General features: G+C 41.3%; 1 protein-coding gene across 2 annotated transcripts in view; it reads right to left on the bottom strand.

Moving 5' to 3' along the window:
• PRLR (prolactin receptor) overlaps positions 1-26,453 on the bottom strand; it is a 610,827-nt gene that overhangs the window by 333,500 nt on the left and 250,874 nt on the right. The window contains exon 4 of one of the 2 annotated variants that reach the window (XM_029578943.1): positions 23,092-23,216. The gene's annotated coding sequence lies outside the window, so the exon portion shown is untranslated. Of the gene's footprint in view, positions 1-23,091; positions 23,321-26,453 lie in introns of those variants that run through there. The other variant, XM_029578952.1, reaches the window with a different exon arrangement.

Here is a 26,453-nt window from a genome sequence, read left to right as displayed (position 1 = left end):
TATAACCTGTGAGACTGGGATAAGTACAATGTAGTTCCAGCTCCAGCATAAAACTGGTCAGAAGGAAAAATATCCCCAGACACCAAATATCAAACTGGGCTCCAAAAAAGTCAAAACACTTTACAAAACTTCAATGGTATTCCAAACTCTCAAAACTCCAAGTCTCAGAAGTCTTAACCCTTCTCTTCACCCATGCTGCTACCTGGTCGCCTGTGCAAATAGATCTTTGAACCAGTCCTTTGGGATACCGGGAGTAAGCCCTTCCCTCTGGCGCTGGACCATGAAATACAAAGGTCACCTCAAAACTCTCTTCCACAAAACCTCTTGCTTGAATGCTTGCGTTGCCTCTTTGAGGTCCTGGGGGACTCTCCAGCTCTCCACCTCCTCAGCTCCTAGCTCACTCTTCAGCCCACTCCTCCTTACCCACTGAATTGCTGGGCATTCTCCAAGGGATTATAAACCCCTAGAAGCCTTTCCTCCAAAAAGGTGGGGTCATCGCAATGGGAGGAATCGCAAATACCAAAAGCTCATCCTAGTGCCTCAAACTATGAAAATGCATGGGGATAATCTCAGTGACTGGCAAAGCCCTGTCACAACAGCAAGAAGTTTAATTTACTAGGTATACTAGTGTTAAAGCAGTAATTCAAATGTCCTCCCTTGTCCCATCTGTGCTTTAAAAATAGCTCTTGATATGTTGCTTTAAATACATTTTTAATGATGTTCCCCCTTTATAACATTTTTGATAGACAATATATTCACCATTTAGTAAAAGCAGAGCTCGGCACGCTATCCATCTCAGCACTTCTCCCTCCAGGCCTCCCATGCACGCTCTCTGTACATTCCCAAAATGAAATAAAACAACAACATAGGTATTTTACAAATATATAAATATATCACATGCTAAGTACCTACAAGGGGCCAAGTCTGCTCGCAGGCTAAAAATGTCTACCAACGTCGAGAGAAGGAGGCCTTCCTCGCTGCTGTGGTCTGCAGGGCATTCCTTAGCAATAAACAACCCTCTGCCAGCTCAGCGCCAGGATCTAACACGGGAGAGCCACCCCCATTTTTCCTTTTGGTCATAGCTCCTTTCTTCTCGGTCCCTTGCAAATCTGCTTCCCTTGCCTTTGCTGTTTTTCCTTTCTAAAATCCTCTATCTGGCCCCTCCCCCTATTGTTCTCTTTCTGGATGCTGGAGAGCTCCCTTCGGCTGCTTCTTTAGCCCCTTTCTAAAAATCTCCACCCCCCCCCCCCCCCCAACTGTTTTCAACCTTTCCTCCATTACCTATGAATCGAACTGTACTCCTCCACTCCTGTTCACTCTTCGGTGAGCCAGGGGCAGTGGCCATGTCATGCAGCCTCTCTCTGACTCTCCCAAGGCTGCCTATAGAAGTGAAAATTAGTAGTGTTTCTGGAACATTCCCCGAATCCAGGGAGATGGAAGCGTATCTAGTGCAGGGCAGTGCAACAGGACAGAGAAATTCCAAGCTCTCTCTTCTACTGGGACATAAAGCTGTTATGACTTTTGTCCACACCAGACACAAGACACCTTTAGAATAAAACAATAATTGGAAACGTTGTGGTATTGTAGGAGTACACTGAACTCTTAACAGGACACCTGGGATAAAGAAAAATAGCCATCAGAAGCGGGGGTACTCGGCTTCACATGGTCCAGAGGCATGCATACGCTCAGAAAATGACAGCGAGCTCCCGTGGATTCTCAATGCAACACCTATCTCGTACACTTCAGCCAAATTTCATAGCCAATTTCTGAAGAAAATGAAACTTTTCAAATGCGATCCACATTTTTCACATTTCTTAAAAGTGAAGCTCCAATAGTTTTTCTAAATGTCTCCAGTTTTTCTGCATTCTAATGTGCTACATCTTAAATATATTATACTGAGTTTTTCACCTGTCATTTCTCATCATCATCCATACTTTTGGTATTTATCCAGTTTAAGTATTTTTCCTACAAATGTGCTTTCTATTTATATACAGTATTCTGAATGTTCTGTGACTTATGATATTATGAATTGAAAATAATTTCTAGTTTTAGACCGCTTTCTACAATATCTTCTCATATTCAGCACATATTCCCACTTAGCCGAATTTAGCACGAGGAGCCAGTTTTACGTTTCAGGCAAAAAGTAGGGCAAGAAAGTGCAGTGTCCTGGCACAATTGGCAATTCTTTTGCCCAGAGATAAAATTTCATGCCACCACAGGAACAGAAACAAAAACAAAACACAGGGGAAAAAAAATGTACAATCAAAATCTTGTGCAAAAAAGCAGTATGGAACTTTTGTCGAAAAGTGCTAAAGTTAAGAATTGGACAGAGGTTACACGAGTTGTTTGCACATCTATTCTATGGCATTTTTTTCATTTCCAGAAACTGTAGGAAATGCAATCCCAGGATAGAATATGTGCCATTTCAAAACTTTGCATTTCCATGGTTTTAGAGATAAAACAAGAAATGCACATCACATGCTGGAAAATGTCACCCATATAAGTCCCTTTTGCCCTCAAAAGTAAAGCTAAAAAGGAAGACTGGAGCAGTCCTCTGAAAGGGGGATTATTTTATCATTACATTTATGCTTTTAACATTTCTGCTCTTTCCTGGTCCTGCCGATGGACTTTTGTACATTTCCCAGAGAGGATACTCACATGCTGAGAAATTTAGAGTTAATTAGAATAAGGTGGCAAGTGGAGGGTCCCAGAATAGCTGGCACTAGCACCGCTGCTCTTTAATAGCTTTAGCAGTGTTCTTGAGAAAAGAACTAGCTGAGACAGCGTTCATTTTTGTGACACCAAAGCACGTCAAATTTTAAACAGGTTAACTTGGCTTTTCCAAGTTTTAATGTGGAAAAGTATAGCATAATGTATTGAGGCACATGAGTAGGCAGATGCAGTGCTATTTAAAGAGGGTAACATTAGTGATTTAAGAGCTGAAAACGGGTGCCGAAAGCCGTGTAACAGAAGCCAGAGATGGGTACAAGGTGGTGTGCATGAAACAGAGGTTAGAAGGAACAGAGATATCATTTTCCCCTTCTTCAGGACATATACATTAAGTATGGGGTTATGTTTGGGCAACTATCCTCAAGAAGAATATTCAGTTGTTGAAAAAACAATCCCCTTAAAAGTCATTAAGCTACTAAAGTGGACTCCAGGGCTTATTCATGCTGAAGGTATATCCATATCAGAGCTATTTCCCCTGCATGTTTCCAACCTTGTTCAGCGTTCTTACTTCTTTTACGTTTTATTAGACAACTAAGACCTTTTTTAGATACTCATGATTTAACACATTGACCTAATCACTTATTCTTAGTTGCCTAGACTATTGAAATGTTATTTTTCATGGTCTGCCCTCCAATCTAATCAGAAGACATTACAGTACAAAATACTGTAGCCAAACAAAGAAATTTATGGTATAAGAAAAAATGATCACGTTACCTCACTGCTTATAGAATTCCATTGGCTTCTAGTATCATTTTGTATTCAGCTCAAGACTGGTTGCTTAACCTTCAAGACCTTTTGGTAGGGTACTTCTTCATACTTATCCAACTTCTTCATTCCTTATCAGCCCAGTTGTTATCTTCACTCCTAGCAGCAGGAGTTATTCACTCTCCTTTAGCTAAAGGTCAATAGCATTGAACATACTCGTGAATTATGTTTCTCATTTTTTGGCTCAAAGTTTCTGGAATTCTCTTCCTCTAGCACTGCACTTAGAAAAAGAATATATAAAATTTAGGAAGTGCTTAAAAACTTTCAGCTTGGAGAAGAGACGGCTGAGGGGGGATATGATAGAGGTCTTTAAGATCATGAGAGGTCTTGAACGAGTAGATGTGTCACTTTCGAATAATAGAAGGACTAGGGGGCATTCCATGAAGTTAGCAAGTAGCACATTTAAGACTAATCGGAGAAAATTCTTTTTCACTCAATGCACAATAAAGCTCTGGAATTTGTTGCCAGAGGATGTGGTTAGTGCAGTTAGTGTAGCTGGATTCAAAAAAGGTTTGGATAAGTTCTTGGAGGAGAAGTTCATTAATGGCTATTAATCAATTTTACTTAGGGAATAGCCACTGCTATTAATTGCATCAGTAGCATGGGATCTTAGTGTTTGGGTAATTGCCAGGTTCTTGTGGCCTGGTTTTGGCCTCTGTTGGAAACAGGATGCTGGGCTTGATGGACCCTTGGTCTGACCCAGCATGGCAATTTCTTATGTTCTTATGTTTCCTTTTTATGCAGGCTTTTCCAGTTTTGTTTTGTTTTTTTTGCTTCAGTAGCAATTGTGGTTTAGGTATTTTGCTCTTTTCCTTAGTTGTACTATGAAATATGGATTAGAATTTATTTTATATTTATTGTACTTATTCTTGTTTTTTAGATACACCAATCAATGTTTTTTTTTTAACTTTAATCTTATTTTTTCTATGACTATTACTTTTATAAGATTTTAGATATGTTTTTATTTTGTAAATGTTATGTTTGTTTTTTTATATGTTTTTAGAGTTGTACATTGCTCTGAAATGTAATCAATCAAAATAAATTAACTAACATAAAGAGAGAAGAATAATTAATTATATACTACAAATATATTAATGGACCAAATAAAGATAGCTTAAGCATAAGCTTGCTGGGCAGAATGGGTGGATCATTTGGTCCTTTTCTGCCGTCATGTCTATGTTTCTATTTTTGCCAAGAAGCAACAAGCAAAACCTGGGGGTAATATCTTGGACTAAGGGGAAATTGATTATCTCCTTCAAAGACTGGTGAAATTATGTAACATTTTGCAAACAGAGGTGGCCATAGCCATAACACTAAATAACTTAAGAAAACTGGGCTCGATTTTTGAATAAAAAGAGAGTGGTGGCTTTGATGATGTAATTAAACTCTAGGGAAAAGTGTTGATTTAACCTGATCATAATATTCAGGGTTGGCAAGGAATTACTTTCACTGTGTTTCAGAACACAGATACACAGTTGGGAATTTGTACCTTCCTCTTCATTTACCAATAGCTATTAGACAATTAAAAGGTTAGGCATGGTGAATTTCTGGTCTTTGTTAAATTTAACCAACTGTCTAAATTTTGGGCATGTACCAAATGTTACAGAGTATTTTAGGCATTTTAGAATTAATTTAGGAAATATTTTTCCTTCATAGTAAATTGCTTATAAGGAAACAAAACTAGGTTATGAGATTATTTATTTTATTTTTTTTAACTTTTATATACCGACATTCTTGCATTAAATGCAAATCATGCCGGTTTACAGTGAAACAGAAAAAGCAGGAAAAAATTCCTTAGTCGAATACAATGAAACAGCTTAGTTAACAAAGGAAACATAAAAATAAATGTTTACATATACACAAAGGTTTGCACGAAGGGGTGCATAAAGGGGAGAGCCCCTTTGTCGCACGCCTTTGGCGCGCAACGCCTGGTGTTTAGGCTGTCTTAACTGTCCGATGTTAGTGACGTCATGGGGGGGCGGGTCTAACGAACGCAGCACTTACATCGCTGCTTCTTTCCAGTTCCAGGTGAAGATCAAGCTGTTTCCTTCACTTCCCCTCCCATGACTGTGGGGTGAGAAGCGCTGCAGGGTGCCCCTTGATGTTATCTGGCTTCCCACATGCGACGCCTGGTGTTGAGGCTGTCTTAACTGTCCGATGTTAGTGACGTCATGGGGGGGCGGGTCTAACGAACGCAGCACTTACATCGCTGCTTCTTTCCAGATTAGGACAATTTGGCCAGTCTGTGGCTCAAAAGCTACATATAGCTCTTGCATTTGAAAAATGTGGTTCTTGCCCTCCTGGCCACATGGCAACAGAATAGCCAGTCAGCTCCCTGCTCTAGCCCTTACAGTCCTGTCCAGCCCTTCACCCCACCTGCTCTCTGGAGGGCTCTTCTCTGGTTTGCTGTCTGGTGGAGAAGGGCTGGAATATACACAGACCCAAGCCCAGCAGCTCACCATGCTCCCAAGATTTGGGATTCAGCTGAGAGCAGAGAAGAGCTCCAGTCAGGCCAGAATAATTTGTGGCAAGGGAAAAGAGATGAAAGCTGAAAGGGGGTGAATATAGTTGATGAATGTTTTGGTGTTCATTTGGGGCTCCTGCCAGATCTTTCTTCTCCACAGAGCCCAGGGGTTATTTTTTGTTGAACTATCTCCTTTTCTGTCTTTTTTGAAGGGACATTTTTCAAAAATCATGTTTTCTTGGCCTCTCTCGAATCTGGTCCATTCTTCCTAGATAGTATTCATACACAATTAAGCTCTGGAATTCATGACTGGTGAATTTGATTAAGGCAGTTAGCATAGCTGAGTTTAAAAAAGGTTTGTACAAGTTCCTGGAGAAGTCCTTAAATTGTTAACCATGTAGACTTGGGGAAATGGCACTACTTATGAATGTGCATTAGTAGCATGGGATCTGTTTACTGTTTGGGATCTTGCCAGGTACTCGTGACCTAGATTGGCCACTACTGGAAACAGGATACTGGACTTGATGGTCCATGGGTCTAACCTAGTATGTCAATTCTGTATGTTCTTATGAACAAATAACTATTCCCTATTTAACCATTCTACCTTATTCATGATTTTATAAATTTCAATCATATCCCCTCTCACTTATCAGTTTTCCAGGATAAAGAGCTCTAATCTGTGTAGCCTTTCTCCATATGGAGATTTTTGTTGTCCTTCTCTTTACCTTTTCTATGACTACTATGTCTTTTTTGAGATGGGGTGACCAGAACTGCACTCAATACGCAAGATCATATCATAGATCTATACAAAGGCATTAAGATATTCTCAGATTTGTTCTCTATTCCATTCCAAATAATTTAATTCCTAATATTCTATTTGCCTTTTTGACCACCAACACATACTGAGTTGAAGATTTCAAGGTAATGGAGGAGAAGGTGTGTGATGGATGATTGGGGTAATGGTGGAGGATGTGGGCGAGAGCCAAAGGGAGCACTGGAGGCATCAGAGGGAGAGAGAATAAGGGGGTGGCAGAGAAGAGAGAATAGGGGGTTGGGTGCAGAAGAAATGCTAATCGTAGGCAGAGGATAAAAAGAAGCTCTTTAATACTGTGCATTCCAATTTCTTGGCTCTTAGTGTGTGAAAGGTTGGCATCCCTGGATTATAAACTATAGCTAGAAACAAAATTGATACATCGATTCTCAGATGTATAGTTCCAGTAGCTGGCTGGATCTGCCAAGATTGAATAACTGGTCTATACTTTTTAACTTGTCCTTGAGTTTCCTGCTTTCTGTTTTTCAATAATGATATATATCATTTTCTCAATACTACCTTTGTCAGCATTTCTAGTAAAGTCTCTGTCTTCATGGTGCTGTTTACCTTACCTATCAATTTCCATCTGCCTCCATCAATTCACATGTGCTCTTTGAATCTCTGTATCTGATCGTTGTCCTAATACCTCACTCTTACCACTACATTTTACCCTCAAACTCCCTCCTGCCCAGATTCCTCTGCCTTTCTAGCTGTACACTGTACATCACGATCTCAATGCAAAGTGTCACGGTAATGATGCTATTTACGGTATTCTAACCTTATTGCTATTTGTATATACTGCTAATATTCTAATTTCACCATGACCTCTTCACTCATCATCAAGTCCTGATTTGCAAACAAAAATTTGGAAGCTGAGAGAAGGTCTGAAATGAGTTGTGACAACATTTTTCACTATTCTAACAAACCATAAAAGATATGTTAATCTTATATGGAAAAGAATTAAATCATAGAGTTAAAGTCAACGAGCAGCTCTATATCAAAAGGTATAAAGTGAGTCAGTTCTGGTTTCACCGCAATGCGCATATGGATTTATAATTCCAAATTCTCTAAGAAAGGCAGGATTACAAGTTCATGGATGCAAGAGAATAAAATCAGGACTGACTCTTTTCTGGCATGGAACCTACTAGCAATCCTACAGAGGCCCTATTTTTAAAAGTTGCTGCCAATGGTATAACATTTAGACAGTAGCAGAAAAAGGATTTGTTGGAGGAGGAAGAAATTATGTATCAAAGTCCTATCTGGGTTAAGATAGATATTATATTAAAACCCAGGATATCATGGCAGAGGATGATGTCTAGACTGCCTATCTTCCCTTGTTGCAATACTGGAGTTCTAGTTTTATTCTCACTTCCTTGCAGCTAAGAATGCTCTGGGCTTATCAGGTGCTCTTCTTGAATTCTATACTGTTTCTGCCTTTACTATGAGTCATTCACCTCCTGTGCTTTTTGGGCCCAGCAGTTTCTCCTGATACTTTTGGATTACTGGCTCAATCAGAACTAGGGCTGGGATTCAGCACCATAATCATTCATTTTCAACTCCCTTGAAACTTTTTCCCTATTTTATATCCCCTCCCAGCTCCCTCAGACCAGTCACTGTTGCAACAGTTCCTGTCCAGGAGCAATGCCACCACAGCATCCCCAGTCCTGCTCAGCCCAATATCTGAGCTGGGACTCAAACCCAGGACTATCATATGGAGGTGCCCAGCACTAGCCACTAAGCCACTGGGCTAGCCCTGCACCACATTGTCTATAAAGAAATATTTCCTAATGTTATTCCTTGGTCTATTCCTTTCAAATCTCATATCATGACCCCTTCTTCTAGATTTCACCTCCCACTGAAAAAATGCATATATTTCCTGAGCATTCTTTATACCTTGGAGGTATTTAAATGTCTCTATATCGGATCCCCTAGCCCTCCTCTCCTCTAGGGTATAAATAATTAGGTTCTTAATTATGTCACTTTAATGAAGGGGCTATGGAACATGCATACTGATCTGATGTGATAAAAATCACCAATCCTGCAAGAACTGAGCCAGAAAATTTGAGATAAACGCGTAAGGTGCTTGAAATTTTAACAATCTGATTCCTATTTATCTGTTGGAAAAGAATATCTAGTAGTAGGAATATGTGAAAGATGTCAGTATTACAGACTGCTCAGTAAAAGCTGTGAACGTATCTGGTGCATACAGGCAGGCAAACTATTGCCTATTAGCAAAATGGTTCCTGTAACTTTGAAAGAATCCAGTCAAAAAATTTTAGAAAGACTTATTCTCTTTGGCATAAACCGGAAAAACAATGTATTTTGTCTGCTTGTATACCCTCTCATTCATCTATGTATAACATTTACATTATGAAACAATAAAGACAGGAGAAATAAGCATCCATTTTCCAAAACTTATTAGCATACAATATACAATTTTTTTATAAACAAAACAGCAAAAGAGCGAGCCCACAAGGTAAGGGGTAGGTGGAGTCAAAAAAATGGGGCAAAAACATACACGAGGAAACAATAGATAAAAAGAAATATCAATCTCGCTGTCTGGGTTTGATCAGAAAAAAAATTAAAGATCAGTCTTCCAACAACTGCAATGAATCATTAACACCTTCACTAACCCCTTATTGATATAAATGCAAAATAGATTATAACTGTTCTGGATCAAAAAATAAGTACGTATTTTGACATAAGAACATAAGAAATTGTCATGCTGGGTCAGACCAAGGGTCCATCAAGCCCAGTATCCTGTTTCCAACAGAGGTCAAACCAGGCCACAAGAACCTGGCAATTATCCAAACACTAAGAAGATCCCATGCTACTGATGCAATTAATAGCAGTGGCTATTCCCTAAGTAAACTTGATTAATAGCCATTAATGGACTTCTCCTCCAAGAACTTATCCAAACCTTTTTTGAACCCAGCTATTCTAACTGCACTAACCACATCCTCTGGCAACAAATTCCAGAGCTTAATTGTGCGTTGAGTGAACAAGAATTTTCTCCGATTAGTCTTAAATGTGCTACTTGCTAATTTCATGGAATGCCCCTTGGTCCTTTTATTATCCGAAAGAGTAAATAACCGATTCACATCTACTCGTTCAAGACCTCTCATGATCTTAAAGACCTCTATCATATCCCCCCTCAGCCGTCTCTTCTCCAAGCTGAACAGCTCTAACCTCTTTAGCTTTTCCTCGTAGGGGAGCTGTTTCATCCCCTTTATCATTTTGGTCGCCCTTCTCTGTACCTTCTCCATCACAACTATATCTTTTTTGAGATGCGGTGACCAGAACTGTATACAGAATTCAAGGTGCGGTCTTCACCATGGAGCGATACAGAGGCATTATGACGTTTTCCGTTCTATTAACCATTCCCTTCCTAATAATTCCTAACATTCTGTTCGCTTTTTTGACTGCTGCAGCACACTGAGCCAACATAATCTCATCCTACATCTGCAAGGATACATGAGAGTAAAGAAAGCCATAAGGTCCTAATTCTTGATATTAAATTTCAAAAACACTTTCTATGAAACTGCCTTTCACAAGTTACATCAGAAAAAGTATCAACAGCATAGCCCAGAAATGTATTATCCTGTTTGGGAAAAAACAGTTGAAGAACCCGTCCTTATGTGATTCCAGAACTAAGGTCACCAATAAGGTGGCACCCATCATGGAAGATGGCACCAGTTCTGCAGAAAGATCACCAAAAGCACTATCCCTAGTGCTTACATCAGGTTAAGTAGATTGCAGACGTAAACTCTCTGCCACCTTCCTCCCTTTCAGATGGTAAATAAAAGGAATACTTAATAGGATGGAAATCAAGCTTCGGAATATCAAGAACTTCTTTTAAATAACTTTTAAACATAGCAATCCCTGACATATTGGTAATCCTAGGGAAACTGACCAACTGAAGATATCTAGATTTTAAAGTGTTTTCAGTATTCTCCAGCTTGCAATGAAGAGCTATATTGTGCCACTCAAAGACATTACATTTTGAATCCCAGTAACATCAGATTGCACTAAATTGACATCTTCTGAAAGTTTAATCACAGAGTTCTCACAAGTGTCAATATACTGCTCATCAAAATTTTAGCTGATTATTATCATTGGTATTATATGAATTTGCAATAGTTCTTTTCCTTGTCATTAATTCTTTATTATATATATTATTAAATGATTTTACTCATAAGCACTAAGGGGTAGATTTTCAAAAAGGGCGCCCTCGCGTACTTTTGTAGGCGCATCAGGCGCAAACAAAAGTACGCTGGATTTTAGTAGATACGTGCGTAGCCGCGCGTATCTGCTAAAATCCTGGATCGGCGCGCGCAAGGCTACCAATTTCGTGTAGGCGGCGCGCGCCGAGCCGCGCAGCCTACCTCCGTTCCCTCCGAGGCCGCTCCGAAATCGGAGCGGCCTCGGAGGGAATTTGCTATCGCCCTCCCCTCACCTTCCCCTCCCTTCCTCTACCTAACCCCCCCCCCCCCCGGCCCTGTCTAAACCCCCCCCTACCTTTGTTGGGGGATTTACGCCTCCCAGAGGGAGAAGTAAATCCCCGCGCGCCAGCAGGCCGGTTCCGGAGGGCACGGCCACGCCCCCGGACCGCCCCGGGCCGAAACCACGCCCCCGGGCCCACCCCCGAAACGCCGCCGACACGCCCCGAAAATGCCGTGCCGATCGGCCCCGCCCCCCTCGGAAAACCCCGGGACTTACGCGAGTCCCGGGGCTCTGCGCGCGCCGGCAGGCCTATGTAAAATAGGCGCACCGGCGCGCAAGCCCTGCTTGCGTAAATCCGGGCGGATTTACGTGAGCAGGGCTCTTAAAATCCGCCCCTATGTGTTGTTACATATGGTAATTCTCATGATGTGTATATACTACTTATGTCTACACTGTTTATACTTACTTTTTCAGAAAAATCATGTAAGACCCTAAGGGGTAGATTTTTAAAAACTGTGCACGCTACCCGGCGCCCACACATGGACATGCGATTTTATAACATGCGCGCTCTGGCGCGTGCATGTTATAAAATCCCGGGTGGCGTGCGCAAGGCGGGGTAGAATTTAGTTAATTTGCGCAGTGACGAGATCGGGGCTCCCTCAGTTCCTCCCAGTCCGCTCCAATAACACACCGACTCTGATGAAAATAAAATAAGAACAGAACACGGGGGTGAAAATTGAAGGAGGGATAATATATTGAATCTCCCTGAGGAAGCCTTGTGGGACAAGGCGAAACGAGGCTCTCGTAGGAGGAAACAGATTTGCACTCTAGTCATATATAACACATTGTATTTTGAGATCAACACCATTTTTATTATGTTTTAATAGGGGGATGGTAATATGATGGGTAATGTGTGTATGAGGTATGGTGTGAATGAGGGTCAAGCATGAGTGGGGATTTTTTGTGGGTATTATATTTATAAATATTGGAGATAATATTTACTTAATGTATTTAATATTACATGTAAACGAGGTATATAAGGTTTGGTCGCAATAATAAAAAATTGTAAATGTAAAGCATGTTATGAATAAAAAATAATTAGGAAAATTTGTTTCATTAACCTCTGATTTATGTGATATCATTTTATATATTCTCAGAGGATATGCATGTATATATACCTTAGTAGGTTACCATTTTTTTACACGTGTGGGCCATTTAAAATCGGGCCGTAAATGTTTAATGATAAAACTGCATATCTATGTTAATGCAGTTAAGTGTGATCTTTCATTATTTTGAATCTGCCTGTGTCATGCTCATTTCTTTTTCTCTGTGCTGTACCATCCTTGTAGTAAATACTATTCTAACCATCTCCCTATTTGTACCTTGTTATTAAGTGCAGTAACTGGGTAAACAGTGATATATTGGGTCAGTAAAGCTATATAAGTTGTTTAAAGTTCTTAACTATAAGGTCTATGAATTAAAATGTAATGCTTGTGAAAGTTGCCAGGCTAACAGGCCTATATTTAGGAACATAACAAGTGCAGCAGGAACAGCAGCAGTAGAGAAATAGAGGATTAGCTTAGTGGTTAAAGCAGCAGGCTATGAACCAGGGAAGCTAGGAATCAAATTTCAGTTCTCCCACTGATGCTCCTTGTGACTTTGGATAAATCACTTCACCCTCTTTTGCCTCAGGTACAACCTTAGATGGTAACTTTCAAACAATTACATATAATTGCATATATGCATCTATGATAGCATTTTAACATACGAGCGTATTAGAAAATACGCACAAGTCCATCCTGCAACATACATGCATATTTATGCTTATGTACGAATACATGCAATGCACTGAATATATGTATTGCAATGCACTGAATGCGCATATTTTTCCTAACAATTTCACGAGTATCTTTTATGCTCGAAAGTAAAGTAGAACTTATGCATGTACAACCCAATTTACCCACATAAGTTGCCATACTTGCATAACTGAAAATACCAGTTTTCCCATTCGTCCACCAGTTCATCTAGTGTTTCTCCAGGTCATAAAGACCCTCCTGGATCTTCAGCCTGAAATTCCCCCTTCACCCAGACCTCCCACCCTGCCACTAATACACAATAAACAAGTCTGATATAAATTATGAAAGATAACTAGTAGGTGTATGTTGCTGTTAAGGACTGGATGGTGGACCCTTGGGCTGGCCTGGCGGAGTGGCGGCTCTGTAGGAGGAGAGAAGGCCAGGAGGTGGGACACAGCTGGACAAGCAAGAGAAGTCTTTGCCCTGGAAGTCCTCAGTCCCCCCAGGAGGAGCCTGTGAGGACCGGGACCGCTGGGCTTAGGAGACAAGCAGCGGAGAGGCATCAGGACGATCCGGAAGTCGAGGCAGGAAGCAGACACGGAGAGTCAAGAGTGAGCCGAGGTCAGGCACTGGAGAAGCAACTGAAGGGGCAGGAGCGGGAACACCAGGAGCGGATCAGGAACGGATCAGGAACAGCAGGACAGCACACAGGAACTGCAACTAGTACTCCAACAGAGAGACCTCGTTGCAAGGCGAAGAACTGAAGGCAGACACCAGCTAAATACCCTGCCGGCGTCTGACGTCAATTTGGGGGCTGTCCAGCACTTCCGGGTGCTGGACCTTTAAATGCGTTGCTTGGCAGGGGCGGAGCCAAGATCGGGCCTCGGCGGCGTCTCCCTCGTGGAGATGCCGCTGCAACACGGCCTAGTGGGCCCAGGCCTCAGCAGATCCCGGCGCAGCTCTGAGGGCGGCAGAAGCAGTAAGGACCCGGTCGCTAGTCTAGCGACCGGGACCGCAACAGTGTAAAATTACATGAGTAAATTGCCAAATGTTCACTTGTAAGTCTCTTATAAAATAGCAACTTATACGCGAATCTGTTGGCCCCAGCCCGGAATGCCCCTAGACTGCCCCTTTTTTCATCCATTTGTGTGTGTGCATGAAACCTACAATATGCACGTATATTGGATGTTTATAAAATAGCGATATTGTGTGTGAAGCCTACTTATGCTCATATATGCTAACTTTTATTCACATTAACTTGTTCAACATTCACCCATTAGACTGTAAGCCCTCTGCAATACCTGAATATAACTCGCCTTCAGCTACCCATGTGTGAGCTAAAGCAAATAATAAAAATAGCATTCCTCAAACTGATCGGTCAATGCACCTCAACCCAACTCCGAAGGGACTGACTTGATGCGAATCAGACAATTCTACGCCTATGTCCGTGCAATCTTTGGCTTCTCTGCTGCTGCTGCTACCAACAATAGTGCCTGTTCATGTTCAAATGTGATGAGCTGCTTTTCTAAGTAATGACAATACCTGTCCACCAGGAACAAGACTGAGGCCACCAATTCATTTCACGCTCTGCTTCGATGGCAGGGTGGGGGGGGGGGAGAAAAGGGGAATTGGATTCAGATAACAACCAGTGCTGGGCCCTCACTTTTATGGTCTGGGGTACTGATATGCGGACATCAGGGGAAAAGCGCAGGACTGCTTCTACTGCCAAATCCAAAAGCAAAGTATGTTCAAGCAGCAGCATTGTATGAATTATCAGGAAGGCTGCTCACTCTGTAAAAATGTTGCTAGCAGTAATTTTGTTATGGGTTTGACAGTTCTGCTTGGTTTTGATTTTTAATATTTCTACCCTTAAACATAAGGCTTGGGAGTAACCGGCACGGAGTGGCAGTTGCTACCATAAGAAACTTGCTGGGCAGACTGGATGGACCATTTGGTCTTTTTCTGCCGTCATTACTATGTTACTATGTTACGTAAGCTGCCTATTTACATCGCCGCTGATCTGAGACCAAAATGAACCAGAGATCTAGAGGTAAAAAGAAAAGACTGCATAAACCTGTGACAATTCCCATGAACTATATGTAACCTAATGCAAAATCTTGAAGATTGGTATCAGCAACTCTAAGTTCAAAGAGTTGAACTGTATTCAGTAAAGAAAGAATATAAAAGGATACTATTCTATCATCAAAAATAATGTCATTTTAATACAAATCACAAGAAGCAGATCTTCATTTTATGTACTTCAGATTGTTGACTTTGTATTTGCATGGACTAACATGACAACCTTCATTTGTGTCCTGAAACCAGATCATCAACTTGCCAGTGCAGAACACTGCAGATGTTATCTCCCCAATATTACACAATACAAGACAATCTGGTACAGCACCGTTCATTAAAATTCCAGAGTTTTTCCTGCAGAAAAACTATATGCAAAAGATATTCTAAACCAGTTAGCTTATTGAGATAAGTCTGAAAAGTCTTAAAATGGCCCCCAGAATTTAGTACTTTTATTTATTCAGAGAATGTGAATTCTAAGTAAATATTTAAAGACATCAGCACTCAGTCTATGTACAAAGAGTAAATCACTGACCAAACACTGGAAAGCAGATTAAGAAAAACAAAGCCACCACAGCAGACAACACCTTACTTGGATAGGGGCAAGCTAGCCACTCTGATATGCAAATTTATCCTATCCCAACTAGACTACTGAAATACACTGTATGCAGGTCTACTCCAAAACTCCTAAAATGCCAATGGTTAGTACAGATTGCAGCAACACAGATAATATCTGACTGCAGAAATGCATTAGCCCAGTCCTCTGGAACCTATACTGCCTACCAATGCCCTACAAAGCCCAATTCAAAGACCTCTGCATTGTCTTCAAGTCATTGAATGACCAAGGCCCAACCTATCTTGAAGATTCGTGGGTCCCCTTACAAACTCTTTCAAATTCTTCAATCTGAAAATGAGGTTACTACTAAAACTCCATGCCCCAAAGACTCCAGGTTGACCCAAACCTATAAGTACACTTTCTCCTCATTAATCCATTCTCTGGAAATCATTTCCACTAGAGGCTAGAGTCTGACACTTACTTTTGATACAAACTAGCTATGATGCACTGAAGTTCTGAAATAAGGTAATTCTATCAGGCCACAAGCACCAAGCGCCTTCTCATCTTTATGGTCACCTAGCAGAACAACCCCATGGCTATACTAGTACATCACTCTTCTACCTCATAATCAGCTATATATCGGTGTATTGTCTAGATAAATATTATATTTATTCTGTTATTTAAGTATCTATTTATGCTATGCTTCAATACTATGTATTATGTTTATCTTTTCTAATATGCATGTAAATTACTCAGCCAGGACTGGTGCAAGGGCATTAGGCACCTTAGGCGAACTTGCAGCTTTGTACTCCTCCCCTAATCTACACACAAATAAAAATTATGCAATTATAACAACAGATTTTACATGAAAAAGGACATTCAAAGTATAGTCTACTGAGGCAAAAATATCATAGCCATGTATATTATATTTGCATGCACTGCTCTGGTGCCAATCAGAAAACCCTGCAAAAAAGACACTTGGAACCCATATGGTATTAGGCCTATTGTAACGTTTGTTGGCCGTGGGCTTAACCCTCAGAAAGCCATGAGTAAAGGAATTACAATTATAATAAACCTCCCATATCAAGACAGTACTAACTACCAGGACTCAAACAGTAACAACTCTACCTATGAAAAGGCAACACTGCAAATATTACACCAGGACCTAATAAACCAATATACATCCTATTACATAGTAACATAGCAAATGTTAGCAGAAAAAGACTAAATGGTCCATCCAGTCTGTCCAGCAAGCTGCCCATGTCAGCAACTGCCACTCCATGTAGGACACCCCCCATGCCTTCTGTCAAGGATAACAAATGCCTCTGCTATAGATCCCTACACAGAACTTACACGCTAACAAAATACCTCATCTTGGTCACATAATAAAACACAGAGATATAACCAAACCAATGTGATGGCAAATTAGAACTTAGAAAGGTACATACAGAAACCAAGATAGAAACTACAAGAAGCCAGTCTCTGCATGCAGTGCAACACTGGAGAAATAGAAACCCAATTTACTCCTGAGTGAATTGGACGGAATTCCCCTTCCGCACAGATTTCTAAAATTTTGAGCAGAATTTGTAACTAAGTGGGAATTAGTGAAGACAGCATGGCACCATTGGTCTGTGCAGGCCAGAAGTAAGAGGAGGCTGTGTTAGCAGTGGCTCATGCAGACTGAGATGGAGCCCATGACAGCCTGTGGGAGAGAGAAAAATTGGAGGGAGTCAGGTCTGGGGGAAGCAAGAGGTAGAGAGAGAGAGAGCAGAGGGTTCAGAATTGGAAGAGGAAGAAGAGAGTCAGCTTGAGGGAGGAAGAAAGGTGGGAGACAAAGAGTGGAGGGGTCAGATCTGGTAAGGAGGAAGAGAGAGAGCAGAGAGTCAGCTTCAGGATGAAAGAAGGAAGAGAGGGGTTAGGGCGAGAAAGAGCTGAGGGGTCAGGTCTGGGTGGTTGGAGGGGAGGATGACAGAGATGGGGGGCGGAGAGAAGAGAAAATGGAGGGGGTTGACCTGGCTTGGTAACGTGTGCAGAATTTTATATTTTCCCAGTAGTAGCATTTCCTTTCATACTGTGCAAAATACAAACATAAAAGATGCACATTCCCAAAGCTGACATATTCGTCACTAAAATGAAAATAAAATGCTTTTCTCTACCTTGCTGTATAGAAATGTTATTTATTTTTCCCAACACCAATCCCTGAATCCCTATTCTTCCCTCCCCCACCCTTACTTTCCTCTCTCCAGGCATGGCCTCTCTCCCCTGCCCCCAGGGGTGGCTGAAGAGAATCTGCTGCCTGAGACGAGGGATGAGATGGTGCTCCCCCCACCCTATTCCACCTCGCCAGGGAATGGCACAGGTCAAATCATCAAGAGGGGAGTCTCTTTGTAATCTGGCCCTTTCAGTGATTTGAAATGTTGTGGAAGGGAGAAAGCAGGGGTCAGAGTGCCCAGAGGAGTAGCAGTTAGAGTGCTAGTGATGTTTCTAGGAAGCTGGCAACCCTTGCACACTCCTAGGAACCTCAAGACCTGCTTCCCACCTTCCCCTGGAGAAGTGGGAGATGGGTGAATGGTGCGGTCTGTGTGCGACGCATTCTGACTGGGCTGTATGCAAAGACATAAGGCAGACTAGGCCCTTTATAGCCTTGTGCCCACACCCCCCTTCCCTCACCTCACACAATTAAAAATTCTGCATTTATAATATCCAATTTTACATGAAAAAGGACATTCAAAGTACAGTCTTCTGAGTTTAAAATATCACAACAACATGTATATTATTTTTACATGCATTTCTGTGGTGCCAACCGGAGAACCCTGCAAAAAAGGGCATATGGTATTAGGCTATTGTAATGCATGTTGTGTGTGGGCTTTGTCCTCAGATAGCTATGAGTAAACTGAATTACAATTACAATATAGTAAGCTTTCCAGCACTAATTCAAAAATTAAATACCTTATCTATGAAAAGACAACACTGCAAATATTACACCATGCCCTAAACACCAATACATCTCCTATTAGGAAAATACAACATGCCAGGCTGTTATAGATCTCTACACAAACTACAAATTAGCAGGATACCTCACCTCAGTCACACATGCAGAACACAGACAGATCCTCACCCAGTACAGAATAAAGAGATCATAAAGCATAAACAAACATGTAGACAAAAACTGAACTGGAAAGCACAACAAGCCAGACTATATGCAGTGCCAGAATGGAAAAATAGAAATAGCATTCCTCATAAAAAATTAAACAAACAAAAAAAAAATCAAAGAATATAAAAAAATCATAATAGAAAAACCATATTAATAAAAAGAATAAATATTTTAAAGTAGCTGATGAATAGAACTTTCAATAATTAAAATCTCATATAAAAATTATAAAAAAATTTCCCAAACACCAAAAAATATTTCAAACTAGCAAATATATTAAATAGCACACAATAATTAAAAATTGTAAAAATTTAAAAAATTGCCACTTTCTATACCTGGGAACTTTTGATTTCCGGTCACCCTTAGATTTCCCTATATTAGTGTGGGGGGAGGAGAGAGCTGGGGAACTTTCTTCTCCCTCTCTCTCTTACACAAGTTCTTTCATGTTCATACATGTGTTCACATATACACAGATGTTCTCACACATGCTCTCTCATACATACACATGCTCTCATCTAGACACCCGCTTTCACACTTCCTCTTTCACACACATGCACAGATGTTCTCACACACACACTGGCTCACATCCACACTCTCTCACACTTACTCTTTCACACACACACACACACACACACACAATACATGCTTTCTCATACATACACCTGCTCTCAGGCACATGCATAGATGCTCTCTCTCACACACATGCAGATGCTCTCACATGCACAGATGCTCTCTCATACATATACATACACTCGCTTTCACCCCACACGCATAGATGCTCTCACACATGTTCACAAACACACATGCTCTCACACACACATGCAGAAGCTCTCTTATACATACACATATAGATACTCTCTCTCACACAAACCCATGCTTTCACACATTCGAGCATGGTCTATCACATGCACACTCAAACATGATTTCCATCAGGCTCAGTCTCCCCTTTCTGTTATGGCTTGAGACGGATGAGCTCAGCAGGCAGATGGGTCCTCTTATTTTCTTCTGCTGCTGCTGGCCCTATCCTTTCCTCCTGCTGCCAGCGGGTTGTGCTCCGCTAGCAGCCACGAAGCCTTTTCTCTTTCTCCTGCTCAGGCCCAGAGCTCATAGGCATGCAAACCGTGCAATTGCATGGTGCAGCACACCCCGGGGGTGGGGTGGGGTTGGGGGCCAACAATCCAAAAAAGAAAGAAGAGGGCCGCCAGTGGACCCCATCCTACCAGCGGTGAACACGAGAAGAGGCCCATGCATGATCCAATCGGGAGCAAGAGGGAGCCCTTTTAGCTGCTGCTCCTCCTTGTGTACTGGTCTCAAGGTATTCAAAAATTGCTGGGCTAACAATTCCTTTTTGCTGAGCTTGCGATGCTTCCGGTCGGATCATGCACAAACCTTTTCTTGTCTTCACTGCCAGTGGGATGGGATCCACAAGCGGCCTCATGGGCCTCTTCCTGTCTTTGCCGCTGGAGGGACGGGGTCCACTGGTGGTGCTTGAGGCCTTTTTTGTTCCTCCCTTCTCTTCCTCTTGCTGCCAGCGGTGTCAGGGGTCTCTTCCTATTTCGTTCGCTAGCAGGGGATAGGAGCCCCACTAACATTTATCTAAATAGGTATCAGGAGGCAGATGGAAGTGGCTACCAGGAGTTTTGGAGGGCACTTTTGCCGCTCCAAAATTTTGCCACCTGAAGCAGCCACTTCACCCTGCTTCATTATAGAACCATCCCTGTCTGCCCCCAACTAAAAAACCCTGAATTCATCTGCCCTCACCCCAAATCAGTCCCTAAGTCTCCACTGTCTTCCCCAAGCATCCTCACCCCATTCCATTGCCCAGTCCTGTCTCTCCCTCACTCCCTCCAATCCTCATACTCCTGCTCTCCCATGCAATTCCTCAACACCTACTCATGCCCCCACCCCTAATCCCAATCCAAGCTCTCCTATCCCCAGTCTTCTCTCCCATCGGTCCCCATTCTTTCTGTACCACCTGGACCCACTCTCTCCCCCTCCTGCTCTCTCTCTCTCAAATCCTCAGCTCCCTGCTCACCCACCCACCCCATCTGAGTCCAGGCTCTCCCCCTCAATCCCCAATTTCCACTCTCCTCGGGAGTAGGTCAGTGTGGGGAGAGAAGGAGGAGGAGAAGATCCGACTGACCAGCCTGAGCACAAGGAGAACAGAGGACAAACAGGCCTCTTGCAGGCAGTGCGCAGCGGTTCCATCTTTGTACAACTCTGGACTTTTGTCAGATGCTGGATTGTGAATGCTGGTGGAAACTGTCTGGACTCTGTCTGCAACAAAAAAGGACTGAAAGCCAGGCTGCAGGTAAGCCCCTTTCCTGCCTGAAGCAAAAAAAAAAATCTTTGGGCTGACTCTTCCACAGGACAGAGTTAGCTGAGCTGCTAGGTCCCTTAGCAGCCCTTGCTTGTCTACCTGCAGTGTGTGGAGCAGTACAGCCCAGGCTTCGCTGTTCTAGTCCACCCGAGGACCTCAGGGATCCTAAGGATGGCATTAGCACTGCCGTGCTGTTGGGAGGGTGAGGCATAGAGAGAAGTGTCTGAGCCTGTCTCCTCCTGGTGTACTGTATGCCTCTCCTCTGGCCAGTGGACCCTGTTACTGTGGCCATGCCAGCTCAGTCTTGCTGCCACCACTGTGACCGTGGCACGCCTAGTCCACCTAGTGCTTCCTCCAGCCCTGTAATCAGTTAATCCTGTACCTTGCTCTGAGTACTTCATGAGGACAGCAAGCAACAGATCCTTGTAATAAATAAGTAAATACAGCAGCATACAGCACAAGACAGAGGGCCTACATGGAGTTCCTTGAATTTGAGCAAGATACATATAAGTTGTTACCCATCCTCCTAAGAGGCACACTAAAAGTGATGAATTCCATACTGACATAAAATCAGTATAACACACTAGTGAGCAGAAGAGGCGCTAGACTGTGTTTTTAGACTGGCGTTTTTTTCAAAAAGGAAGCACTCATAGAAATTCTATTATATACAACATTATCTAACTTTGTTTTCACAAATGAACAAAACAAATACTTGAACAATTGGCTCTGTTGCATATCGGTCTTAATGATTTATGTACTTAGTTTTTATGTGTTTAGTTTTGAAATTCAGACAAGCACATACAATAATAAAACTGCACCCCAAGAGCCTGATTCACTAAGGCTTTTCTTCCATTCTGTGTTGCAGGGGAAAAAGCTTAGTGGAACAGAGCCTTAAGGCAGTGTTTATATGCCAAAATAAGAGCACAGCTCGGCCACTGCTATAGTATTGGCTTGCTCACATTTGAAAACTGAGTCCATCTTTTGAAATGCACACACTAAAAAATAATTAAAAAAAAAAAATCATGAACATGAATCACCACATAAAAAGCATGAACAATGTAATCTATATTTGTTGTTGAAGCCTATGGGTTTTACAAATATTATTTAATGTCCAACAAATAGTTAAAAAGAAAAAGTTTCTGTAGTCAGCTTGAACAAAATACCATAACTACAATATGCAATTCTGAAAAGATTGTCAAAAACATTTTTAAAAATGACTGTATAATTCTTCTCTATGTCCATTTTTGCTGATCTAATTCTTCTTCTTTCTATGACTTTGTAATAATCCATTTAACTAAGAGGAATTCTGCACATGCATTGTGAAGCTACTGTTTATTTAGAATAGTATAAAATGGATCATGATATATCTAGATCGATACAGAGAGAGGAATAGACAGATACATCTATAGATATATAGTTGGACAGCTGCATATATATATATATATATATATATATATACAAACAGGTATACATAGATATAATGGATATATAAATATATAGGAATGTATACATATTGTTCACTCTCACTCATTTGCAGAATTCATGGTTCTCTATCAGCTCCTGAACACATTCATAGAAATACTGGTACAATCTATTTACTGATTTATAAAATCTGAAGAATACATACGGAATACTCTTCGTAGGCAAACACAGGTATTGCGCTGAGCACAGGATATTGTATAAAACAGCAGCATCTGTTTCTACAGTTTATTTTTAGGGCTGTACAAGGGATCAGCTGAATGACGACGATCATTTGTAAGAAGCAAGCCTTAGCTGAGATTATTAAATGTACAAACGTACTGAGCAGCTAATTTAAAGCGTTATCTCCCGTCTGAGTCTGGATTTCTTGTCACTGGTTTTCTAGTTAAAACACACGATGCAGAAATCATGCACACACAGATGGTGTCCTTTACGCTACATTACATTCTGGTTGTGAAACCAGGTAAACATGACTCAAGAACAGGTTTAACCACAGTACTCACTTTTTCCTGCTTTGCAAAGGAGGGCTTCCGTGATCCATAATAATTCCTGAGCAATTCCTACGCAAAGATGAGAATCCGGCATCTAAACCATTAACTTGTAGGTATATTCAGTTCACAGAGAACGACTGAAATGAGAAAGACGAGACGAAGAGAGAGAGAGAAAGAGAGAGAGAGAGTAGACGTTAAAGGTTTTCAGCTCTGGCAGTGAACCGTCTCTGTGCTCTGAGGATTAAAACTACATGTACAGTCTCTCCTCAGGAGAGGAGGAGTCAGTGTTGCAACATTTATGTTCCTAGCTCCAGGCAAAACTGATCTTCAGCATGCAAAATGTCTCGAGCCTGCAAGTTTTACGGCGCACAGGCGGCTGGTGACTCAGTTGTTTGGGGAGGCTGAAGCAGAGCAGCTGTGGGGGAAAGGGTGGAAAATCTTAAAACCCTTGGGGTAATGGGGGTTGTTTCTCGGCCTGAGCTCAAAATTGGCTGACATTATATAAAATAAAGGTCAGCAAAACAGTTACAGGTGATGCTTACATTTTTTTAAATTTTAGAATTTGTATAGGTGATGTAAACAACATGGAACCCAACTTTGAAAACTGTCCACGGTAAACAATTTGCACGTGTAAGTGAATGCATGGAGTTTTAGCAAGTATTTTAAGAAAATAATTTTCAAAGGGCTTTCACATATATGTATGCAGCCTGAAAACATGCATGTGATATTTTATAAACCTTGAGAGTATATACATGCTTATGGTATGATGCTCACAATTTTTTTTTTTTTTTTGGGGGGGGGGGGAAGGGTAGTTTAGGGATGTTCTGGGGTGGGGTTCAGAAGTAGGTGTGTAAGTTGCTACATTGCAAGAGGTATACAGGCATAACATTACCAAACTTCTCCAAACATTTGTACAATTGAAATTGGATTTGTCTGTTGTCTGCAATTTTGGGGTGGGAAATCTGGGTGAACTGGTGGGGAGTTCAAGGTGAAGTATTCTAGGGTCTAGTTGAACTGGAGAAGGACTGGGTGAGCTGTTGGAATTAGCAGCTGTGTGTATTGGAGGGGATGGGATGTGGGTTTATTCTTGTTTCTTGTTTATGTATTGTCATGAGTTTATATTCTGTTTGGTTGTGTTTTATTTTTTGAATGTATTTTATGATGGCTTTTATTGCTTTAAGCTTTTCTGGTTAGGCAATCAATAAACTGAAATACATATATGAGGTTTATTTATTAGTTGTTAAACTGCGAACCTTTTTCCTTGCCAAAAATGCTAGATATGGTGGTTTCATACCAATGTAGTTTGGGTCTGATTCAACAAGAAACATTTACTCTAACTATGCAGCCATAAGTAGTGTTGATACAATGCTAAATGGGAGGTAATTTTTCATATATAAATTATAGTGTATAATTATTTATCAAATGAAGCTAAGGCATAATTACCTAACAATATATTACCACCCAAAACAAAGTGCAGAGCCTTCAGTGAAACATAGAGCTCTGATTATGCATATGGGTGCATCGCCCTCACACCACCCTAGAACATCTAGCCCAGTTCTTTAAAATAATGAGGGTAATTGGCAAAGGTATTTGCATGGGTAAAACAGAGCTTTACCCACAGAAATAGCTTGTGATATAAATTGCCCACCCGATATGTGGGATAAACATATGTCCTGTGTGCATGGACTGAGCAGAGATGTTCCTAGGGCCAGGAATGGAGAGTGGTTTATACTTGCGCACATACTTCAGCATTTTCAGAAGTACTCACAATTTCAATACAATTTTCTGCACTCATAATAGCAGGTATAATTGTGTGCTGGGTAGTTTTGTTGGATATATTAATTTTCAAAGTGCACTTACAAACATAAGTTTGTTTTCAAACTGATGCAATTTAAATTCATTTTCAGGCGTTTCTGTGCAAAATTACTCCCCATCATGAGATGCACCGGAACTTCAAGTGACTCGCAGGGCAGCCAGTCAGCACTTCCCGATAAACTTACTGGGGCTCGTTGCCTCTGCCTTGGCGCAAACAATGAGGACTGCAAAATATGACAGTTTCAAATTTTGCTCCCACTACTAATGGACCAATCGGCAGTAAGTGAAGGAGTAAATAATTTAACATAAAGTGACAGGCACTTAATATTAATTTATTCACTCCTTGACAGCTTATTGCTGATTGGTCCGTTCACTGTCACATGTCAGTGAAAGGACCAATCACCTTTCAGAAGGCTGTCCTGAAAAGGCCCAATCAGGAACAGCCCTGCTGGAGGAGTGTCTCTGGCAGGGGTTCCTGCATGGGAGGGAGGAGATTTGCAGTCTGGCAAGGGCAGTTTTATCATACAGACTTCAGATTCCTGATTTCAGGTACAGGACCCCCTGGTCTGACCTGGTCCGCTTGGCCCATCGGGCCAGACTTTGTGGGGAGGGAGCTTAGATCAGGTCAGCCACTTGGTACCCGCCCATGTTGTCTGCGTGCCCAATGCCAAGGAAGTGCTAGAGACGCACAATTTTCCCAAGCGCGTCCTTTTTAGCGCGGCAGGTTATTTAAATATTAGATTGGGTGCCCAGGAGAGGTGGCTGGGTGCGTGTTAGGAAAGCGGGCGCCAATATTGCATCGGCCTGTTTAAAAGCATTAAAACATAGTAACACATCACCTGTATGAGTAATACACCAGTAATGCCTGCACCGCTGTAACTTTTTTTTTCATCTGTGACGTGTATTGTATCATGCTTTAATGCTACTGACAAACTTGGGATTGGAAGCCTACCTAAAAGGATGAAAGGTTAATTTTCAAAACAAGCCAGAGTGCCTTATTTAGCTGAGCAAATACTGGCCAGCTCAATATTTATTTATCTATCTATTTATTTACTTAATTTTCTATACCAATGTTGGTATTTACTTTCACACCGGTTTACAATGTTTTTGTAACTAAAAATCATAAAAATACAATAAAAATTTAAACCAATCAAACAAGTAAATATACATATAAAGCACTCTTAAAATTATATAAATGAATCAAATCATTAAATAAATGTTAGGAATTAGAAGAATAAATAATCACATTAAAACATACCCATTAACATAAAAATAATTAAAAGAAAGCATCAAAATATAAAAATATGAGAATTACTGGCTGACTTCTAATTGGAATGCTTGTGCAAAAAGCCACGTTTTTAGTGTTTTCTTAAATGCTTTTACATCTTTCTGGAGCTTTAATTCTATGGGTAACATATTCCACAAATCTGGACCGGCTAATGAACCAGCTCTCTCCCTAACAGAGGTAAGTTTGGCAGTGGCAATAGAGGGAATTGTAAGAAGTTTAAATCTAGGAGGCTGAAATATCGGCATTTAGCTGTCGGACACGCCATCTAGGG

The sequence above is a fragment of the Rhinatrema bivittatum genome, chromosome 1, assembly GCF_901001135.1.
Source record: "Rhinatrema bivittatum chromosome 1, aRhiBiv1.1, whole genome shotgun sequence".
In the NCBI taxonomy this organism is placed as follows: Eukaryota; Metazoa; Chordata; class Amphibia; order Gymnophiona; family Rhinatrematidae; genus Rhinatrema; species Rhinatrema bivittatum.
Note: the sequence above shows the minus strand (reverse complement) of the source record. Positions and strands in the feature narration are given on the sequence as shown.